Here is an 8,069-nt window from a genome sequence, read left to right as displayed (position 1 = left end):
CTTGACACACAATTTCTCATTTCTACATCACAAAGATATAAACTACTATCAGTACTAAGAAACACCCTCCAGATACTGGGATATTGGCCTTAACAGTGAGATACTTTTATTTTAGCTTTGTATTGGTCGGGTTTAAAAGCTGTTAACATCAGTCTGTTCAGCTGTTTTAATTGGGTGTATTGTAGGACTAAAAAAGAGGAACAGTGAAATGACAGTAAAGGCCCGCAGTATTCTGCCTCTTTGTTGTCCCTCCTACTCTCAGGTTCTTTGGGATGCAGTTTAGTCTTCGTTAAATATTCCCATTTATATGCAGGTGAGGGAGCAGGTGGATGCCGATCTATTATCCCCTTGATTCATATTTCGTAAACAACACGTCAGAGATGATGGTGGAGATGGAGAGCAATCAGATTCTATAATTATATCAGCTTTCTTCCGGAACACAACACTAATATTAGAGATTTTGCTAATGCATCTTTCAGTTAAATTCTGAATTAAAAAGCTGCATTATTCATCACTCCCAATCTTGGCAAAGAACCCGGGTGGAAGAGCTGACCCCTATCATGCATTTCTTAATAAGACCCATTTGTCTAAAGTGAAGAAGGTTTGAAATGCATGTGGATATCTTAATAACCCATTCTTTTGATGTGTTCAATTCAATTCAATTCAACTTTATTTATATAGCACCAAATCACAACAGGTTATTTCGTGGCACTTAACACATTAAAGTCCTCACAGCGGATCTTTACAACATTATACAGAGAAACCCAACAATCCAACAATTCCCACATGAGCTTGAAGGGAAAAACTCCTCTTTAAGGGAGAAAAACCTCCAGCGGAAGGAAGGAAAAACTCCCCCTTAACAGGAAGAAACCTCCGACAGAACTGGGCTCAGAGGTGGGCGGCAATTGGCCTCGACCGGTTGGGGTGAGAGGAGAGCAGAGAGAGAAAAGGATAGCATAGAGATACAAGAGAATAACTGTTGGTGGAGACAACAAGTGCAGGGCAGAGACATGCAGCTCCATGGCGGGACATCTACAAAAGAAAGAACAGAAACTACGCGAGCGAGGGAACTGAATGGAGACAACAGATAAGAAGCAAAAACTATGGGAGAGAAAAAGATGGTGAGGTATGAGTCTATAGAGAGGTAAAGATTGGGAGGAAAGAAAAGAAGCTCAGCATGTAACGAGGTCCCCCAGCAGCCTCGGCCTATAACAGCATAACTAAGGGTTGGTTCAGGTCCACCTGAGCCAGCCCTAACTAAATGCTTTGTCAAAAAGGAAAGTGTTGAGTCTAATCTTAAAGCTAGAGAGGGTTTCATGAAAGAAGGCAGTTCTGGAGACTTGCTTTATATGGTGTCTAAAGGACAAATCCTCATCAAAGATGACTCCAAGGTTCCTCACAGTTTTGCTGGAGGCCAAGACAACGTCATTTAGAGTAACTAAGTGATTACAGAAAGAGTTTCTCAGGTGTTTAGGACCAAGTACAATAATTTCTGTTTTGTCTGAATTTAGAAGCAGGAAGTTTTTGGTCCTCCAGGCCTTCATGTCTTTTAGACAGGCTTCACGTTTTACTAACTGATTAGTTTCATCTGGTTTTATAGAAAGATATAGCTGAATGTCATCTGCATAACAATGGAGTTTATGCAGTGCTTCCTGATGATATCTCCTAATGGAAGCATGTACAAAGTAAAAAGTATTGAGCCTAACACTGAGCCTTGTGGAACTCCATAACTAACTCTTGTTTGTCTGGAAGACTCATTGTTGACATGGACAAACTGGACTCTATCTGATAAGTAGGATTTCAACCAGTCTATTGCAGTTCCTTTGATCCTCGTAACATCTTCTAATCTCTGTAATAAGATCTGTGTTACCACAGAAATACAATTACATTGCAATTGCACTTTTGGGACATCTTTCCAGTAGTAACAGTTGGGCAAGTGTGAAAGACTATATCTTGTTCACTTGAAAAAAAAAAAAAAGTTTGAGCAACAACCCTGTGTCTTTTAAAAAATTGAGACGTCATCAAGATATCCAATCACTGAGCTTCAACGGTTGTGTGCAAGGTGAAGCTACAGATGTAAAGCTACTCAGACTAAATGCTGAGAAAAGAAGCTGAGAAGCTTTGGGTTCAAACATGAGAAAAACCATCATGTGAATAGTTTAAGTGAAACATCCAAAGCATGTTGAAAAACCACTGTGCTCCCAAATCAAACAGTACAATTGTAAAACTATGATCTTCTGAAACTCTTTACCGATGTAGGCTTGAAACGTGGTGATGAAAAGTTTTTAGTTTTGTTCATCACTGACTTTTAAAGCACTGACAATCTGACCTATGATGGAGGCAGCAACACACAAACAGTGCACTCAGCTATTTTTTTTTTTATTGTTGGAGCATACTGAGCCAGACGTACATCACACTATGGAGTGGTTTAAAATCTTTCCACAAACATTTCCATAGGTACTTTTTCTATTATGAAAATGTGTCAACTTTGAATTTCATTGACACGATACAAGCTAACAACTATTTTCTCCATACGGCGGCCACGCTTGTTCACGGATGCTGCTCTAATGTTAGCTTATTTTATCACTCAAGTCCAAAAATATTCATGCATGTGTTGAAGTCAGACTGGACAAAGATCTAAGCTGCGTTCTAGATCACGTACTTTTTCTACTTTTAGTATGTACTGCAGCTACACTTACAAATAATGCACTGTTGCCTGTATGTATACAGTTGGGACATACCACTTTATCATTAAAATGCAGCTTGAACTTTGACCCTCTTGGTCATATCTGTGTCAGTCTGTAGCACAACATTTGAAGTAAAGAGATAAAGGATGTGATTTGGAATGAGTACACTCCTCTTCTTCTTCTCCTACTTCCTTTTGCAAGTTGCAGCTGGGTGGAGCATTAGCACACCAACTCTCTCAGTGGCTCAGTCGATGTAACGTATCTTCCACCGCGCAGAGGATTGTGGGTCAAATAGAAGTGGCTTCCAGGTGTGAAAAATTAGGTTGATTCTGTGGTGCCTTAAGCTGCAATACAACTGAGGCTGCTGGAAGTTGGCTCCAAAAAGCCTCCAGCTCCATAGACTTCTATTCAACTTTGTCTCATGAAATTCAAAGTCAATTAAAACTGCAAGCAGTGACATGCGGGCCCTTGTACGCTGCACGTTGGGGATCCAGCGGGTCGGGGCCGCCGGCTCCCCGACATGCAGCATGCAAGGGTCCGCATATTCCCGCTTGCAGTTTTAATTTTTTTCTCGATCTTGTTCCTTATTCTTCTTAAGAAAGAAATTTGCTTTTTTTTGCGGCTTTAATATCTTCAAAAAACTCATGAAAGTTGGTGCCTGATGCATGTGGAAAGTTTTGTGAGGTTTGGAGCATTGTTTGACCTTAAACATCAACTTCCTGTGTCACGGCGAAACATCAAACTCAGCCGCATCGCCCTGGCTATGCTGTATACTGTATACAAAAATTACTTTTTTATCACTTTTTTTTTTTAATCAATTTATTTATCACTTTTCTGAACTGACGTACGCCTCAAGTGGCAATCGAACCCAGTTACTTCTCACTGAGGCAACTGCTCTAGCCACTGCTCCACTGTGTCATACTACAGAATGTCGTCCGAAATATGTAAAAAAATACTATAGCATTAAAATGTACTAATAGGATTATTATTTTGTAGTTGACCTTTAGTTTGGTATCAGTATGGCTGCATGTACAACCTGAATCTGAAACCTGAAACCGTGAGCACTCTGTGAACTGTGTGGCTTATACCCTTAGAGGGCCTCACCTTAGGGGGGACTTAGCCCCCATGAACCATGTGGCTTAGCCTTACAGGGACTCACCTTAGAGTGACTCCGTGAAGCATTTCCTCAGGGGGACTCGCCCTCCGTGAACCATGTGTAATACCTGAGCGTGGCTTGAACCCGTGTCTTCATGAGGTCGTTTCCTGCTGTGAAGCGGCGTCGTAGACCGCTGGACTATTTTAGCACCGGAGAACATGTCGTGCACAGAAAAAATTTCTAGTCTGTCCGACAAAATCCCTAGGACAAGTTCATTAAAGTACAACGTGCAAATCGCCAAAAATGCCGACTAAATTAAAAATGGATGACGTCACTGTTAGCTGCCACTTGTTCAGAACAGCCAGAGTAGCATGCTGGCCTCCGTACTGCAAAATAAGACCAGATGAAGTACGACATCTTAATACTTTTGACATAATACATTTCTCATGCTATGTATTGGGACATACAACATCTTTTTCTGGCATACAAAATAGTATGGTAGTACGGATATTAGAACAAACTGCTAATGTCAGATACTCAGTTAATGGACTTCAAGTTGAAGTCTGGTTACCAATATTTGATTGTAAAAATCAGAGAAAACATACTGCATCAATACCTAAACTGTTGGACACAGAGCTTATGGCTGCCTGAAATAATAGTTTTCAAATTTCAGAAAGTACATCAAAAGGGCAAATTAGAGTCATGTATGGAGGAAATATATATGCAGTCCTCTTCATTTACAAAAGCAACCGCATCACAGACCTGCGAATACAAAACATTGAAGTGCATTTTCATCAAGTGCTGCACAGTTGCACATTCTACAGCACTAACCTGGTCTAAGCAGAAAGGTCACATTGATCATATGGATGTGAAGTGACAGGCAGTATAACGAAACAGCTCCTCTTTAATGCCTGACTCTACTTATCTGAACCAGACAACAGAACCTCTCTTTATACAGGTCTCTCATGTTTGGCCTCTGTCCATCTCTTGCCTTCCTGAGTGTTGGACATGCACATACACACGTGTGTTTTAGCGATATACTGTGGCCAGCCATGCTAGTGTTTCTATGTTATTGCTCCAAAACAAGAGATTTGAGGATGTAATAACTAAACTTCTGCCCTGATGACCCTTAAATCCCAATCTGTTAAGGATTAGGCAGAGTTCATGGCGATATCTTGTGTCAAAATTAACACTGCTTGACCGGTCCTTATAGTGGACTGGAAAGTTCAGTACACTTGTACTCATTTCATACCTCTGTTACCGCTGTTGGTGATGTTTAAAACAGAGTACAGCCAGGACGTACGAGGACAAGTTCAACTACTGTCCACTGTCTAAGTGATACTAACATTGAAACAATATATCCAATTTATTAGAAGTTGATTTTTTTTCAGTTTTGGAAATTACTTTCTAGAAGTTAGCAGTAAACTAAAGGCTGATGGGGCAAGGTTGTGAAAAGCCCAACACATAAGCCTGATGATCTAAACCACTTTTTAAATGGGTAAAACTGATATTCCTGATGTACAACTACACCAAGTACAGGAACTCCACCAAGTAGCCTACAACAAGTACAGGAAATAATTTGAGCCAAATCAGAAATTGCAGTGGATGTTTTCAGATCACAACACATTTGGGTAATTACTTTGCCCTAACTTTTAAAATGCAACTAGTCCCGTGCTTTGTTTAAAAACTTCCTGTGGTATCAGACTTCTTTTTAGCCATGTCACGACATAAGTACAATGTTAGGAATGATGGCCTGGATTTGAAATCAAACAATGACTGTAGTTGTAGGTGTTGATTTAGTCTGAAATGCTGTTAGTACTCCTACGTTACTGTTCTTACTATTCATGAAATATATAGGGCCATGGCCTCTGTGATGAGGTCCCATTTGCTGAGCTTTTTCAGGGCTCTAATGACGTCTGTTGTGCACCAAATGTGTGTCATGCAATGTTTCAAAGTGGTACCGCACTCCTCTGAAAAATATAGAAACCTAGATGTAAACCAGGCTTTTACAGAGAAATTAATAAGCACTTGGTGAATAAACACTTTACAAGCCTCGCAGCAACAGTTCCTGTCCTTGTTTCATCATATTCCCATTGCGTGGTGTCTGACTTTGGTGTATATCAAGGGAAATGTGAGTGTTTGGCGTATGGAGCTGAATATGCTACCTGAACTACTTTGTATTGTATTATACTTATGTCATGGGTTAGCTTTAGGGCAGGAGGTGAAGTGACATGTCTGGAAGCCCGTTACTGTGAAACAGATGATGCTACAGTCTGCTGAACACAAAAGTCACAGAGAACTAGTTCGCTGGTCACCCAGATATGTTCCAGAAGTATTTTTGGACATTGATCCACACTATTGTGAGGTTTTTGTAAAGCTCTAGAAAATCAAAAGACAGTCAGGCTCCTGTCTGTTAGATATATAATGTGTTTTGCGTTCAGGCTGTGTCTCCACAAATATTTTGATTTCTGTAATACAGAAAAGTCAAAGCCACGAAATGAACTCAGAAGTCTTTGACTCTATATCGACGGCAGTTATTTGTTAAAAGTACCTTGAGGCCAGGCCACCAACAGTTTGTATAAGCTGTACTGAAACTGTGTGTGTGTCTTTTTTTTTTCTTTTAGGTCCTTTAAGTTTATAATTGGATCTGATTTATCCATTTAAATTGTTACTAGATATTTTTTAAAGAAACGTGACTTGACATAAAGCATTGCCTGAACTGACAGTACAGATTAATTCCTGGCTACTAATATCTCACTAGATACACAAGACATGACACATAATAGCTGGTGTGTCATCTCCCCTTTTTGTATTTTTAAAATGTTTATTGCAACTTCTCACAAGCAAGATGCACTACACATAGTACCAGAGCCAATTTGGATCAACTTCCATCAAATGCAAAAACCATGCTGATTCAACAAACATTTGACATGAAAAGCAACAAATCTGTGGGTTTATGAATGTAAGAGCTTTACAAACACTGTCAACAGGGAAAATAAGACAATATCCACCCTAAGGAGTAAAAAAATGCATCATTTATATGGTATGTCTACTGTAGAATGATAAAATAATAAAAGCTTATAAAAAATAATCATGAAATTCTGACCTTGAACTTCAGTCCATTAAATATATTTTCCTTTTTAAAGTGAGTTATTGTCCTAAAGTGGTTTGATGCGAAGCTCATTTTGAAGTCTAACGCCACACATATTACGTAGCCTTTCTGCTCTCTGTGGGTCTGATTGTCTTAAGTAAGACATGGGGGGGGACCATGGCAGCACATGTCCTCACAAAGTAGCCAATGTTCTATATCTGCTGCCAGTGGTGATCTGTTAATTGCCACTCTCCTGGGATTAAAAATGAAAATCAGTCTTAGCTTTGATTACCTATTGGGTAGAAAAAAGAAAGAAAAGGAAATCATTAACTGTCTTTGGAGCTTTATTCTGTGAATTGTTTCAACCACATTTTATAGGCAGTTGCAAAGCAGGACAGTAATTTATGTTGTGCTTCTTGTCCTCCCAATCATAGGAATATTTATCTAATTGTAAATATGAGCCTTCTGCTGAGTGTCTGCTCTGTCCTGGGAGTCCTTAATTGTTGCTCTTTTGTCCTTTTGCTTTTTAGCTTCACCCTAAATAAAAGACGATGAGGCTGTGTGCATCTGTGTCGGCATGGCAACCGAGCAGAACACCAATGAAGGTGGGTGAAAAAGAGAAAACGGGTGAGTCATTCTCATCTGCGACCTAATGTGCAAATCAATTTAAGGAAAAAGCTTGAAGCTGAGGGATTTTCTTTCCACTACAGGCTACATCAGAAAAAGCAGACCAACCATACACATTTAGTACATTTTGGTTATGATTGTGTGTCAAAAAACAGCATAACTGTAACTTTCATGTCTTCACTTCACGTATACGTTTTTTTCTTTAATTAACCTCAAAACAAGGGTTAATATAATGTTTGTACTGTGTCAAAAATCATGTGTGCAGAAACATAGAATTGTCAGAGGCTGGTTCCCATTATTAAACATCTGAGAGCACACTGAGGTGATAACAAAACACCGACATTAAACTTACGACTTTATGACTCATATCTATAAAGATGAACACAGCTATTAGGGTAACTTTCTTGCACTAAGTTTTAAGGTTGAAGCTGTTTTTCTCGTTCTCGCTCTGAGCTTCTTGGCTCCACTCGTTACTGAAAGAAAAAGTTGTTCAATAGAAATGTGAGCAATTTAAGGCTGCCTCGCTTGACACCTGCAGGAAGTAAGATAGGATGTGGTAAAAAGAGCA

Source organism: Brachyistius frenatus, unplaced genomic scaffold (assembly GCF_029030835.1).
Source record: "Brachyistius frenatus isolate BFR_SWC_R1_liver_20210118 unplaced genomic scaffold, ASM2903083v1 Contig_22, whole genome shotgun sequence".
Lineage (NCBI taxonomy): Eukaryota > Metazoa > Chordata > Actinopteri > Embiotocidae > Brachyistius > Brachyistius frenatus.
This window is presented reverse-complemented; position numbering follows the sequence as displayed.